The sequence below is a fragment of the Notamacropus eugenii genome, chromosome 5 (genome assembly GCF_028372415.1).
Source record: "Notamacropus eugenii isolate mMacEug1 chromosome 5, mMacEug1.pri_v2, whole genome shotgun sequence".
Lineage (NCBI taxonomy): Eukaryota > Metazoa > Chordata > Mammalia > Diprotodontia > Macropodidae > Notamacropus > Notamacropus eugenii.
The window spans coordinates 30,643,036-30,644,361 of NC_092876.1; positions in this window are offsets into that span (position 1 = coordinate 30,643,036).

A 1,326-nucleotide genomic window follows, 5' to 3' on the forward strand; every position below is an offset into this window, starting at 1 on the left:
TTTCTTCTTTATTTGTTTTAATCAAATTGATCAAAGGTTTATCAATTTTGTTGGTTTTTTAATAAAACCAACTCCTAGTTTTATTTATTAGTTCAGTAGTTTCCTTAATTTCAATTTTATTAATCTCTCCTTTGATTTTTAGTATTTCTAATTTGGTATTTACTTGGGGATTTTCAATTTGTTCTTTTTCGAGCTTTCTCAGCTGCATGCCCAATCTATTGATCTCCTCTTTCTCTATTTTATTCATGTAGGCACTCAAAGACATAAAGCTTCCCCTAAGAACTGCTTTTGCAGTATTCCATAAGATTGAGTAGGTTGTCTCATTATTGTCATTCTCTTGAATGAAGTTGTTGATTGTTTCTATAATTTGTTGTACAACTCACTCATTCTTTAGGATTTGATTGTTTAGTTTCTAATTAGTTTTTGGTTTATGCTTTCATGGCCTTTGATTACATATAAGTGTTATTGCATTACGATCTGAGAAGGATGCATTAACTATCGCTGCCTTTCTGTACTGGATTGTGAGGTTTTTATGGCCTAGTATATGGTCAATTTTTGTATATGTATCGTGTACCACTGAGAAAAAGGTATATTCCTCTCTATCCCCATTAAGTTTTCTCCAGAAACCTATCATATCTACCTTATCCAGAGTTCTAGTCACCACATTGACTTATTGCTTGTTTATTTTGAGGTTAGATTTATCAAATTCAGAGAGGGGGAGGTTGAGGTCCCCCACTAGTTTAATTTTGCTGTCTATTTCTTCCTGTAACTCCCTCAACTTCTCCTCTATGAATTTGGATGCTATACCACTTTGGAACATATATGTTTAGTAATGAAATTGCTTCATTGTCTGTGGTGCCTTTTAGCAGGATATAGTTTCCTTCCTTATCTCTTTTGATTAGATCTATTTCTGCTTTTGCTTTGTCTGAGATTAGGATTGCTACCTCTGCTTTTTTTACATCAGCTGAAGCACAATAAATTCTGATCCAGCCTTTTACTTTTACCCTATGTGTATCTTCCCTTTTCAAATGTGTTTCCTGTAAACAACTTGTTGTTGGATTATAGTTTTTAATCCATTCTGCTACCCGTCTCCGTTTTATGGGAGAGTTCATCCCATTCGCATTCACAGTTATGATTACTATCTGTGTCTTTCCCTCCATCCCCTTTCCCCTTGTTTATGCTTTTAGTTCTCCCTTCTCCCTTCCCCTCTCCAATAGAGTTTTAATTTTTGACCACTGCCTCCCTCAGTCTTCCCTCCCTTCTTTAAGACCCTTCCCTTTTATTCCACTTTTCCCTTACTACTTCTTCCCTCCCTTTTAGCCTCCC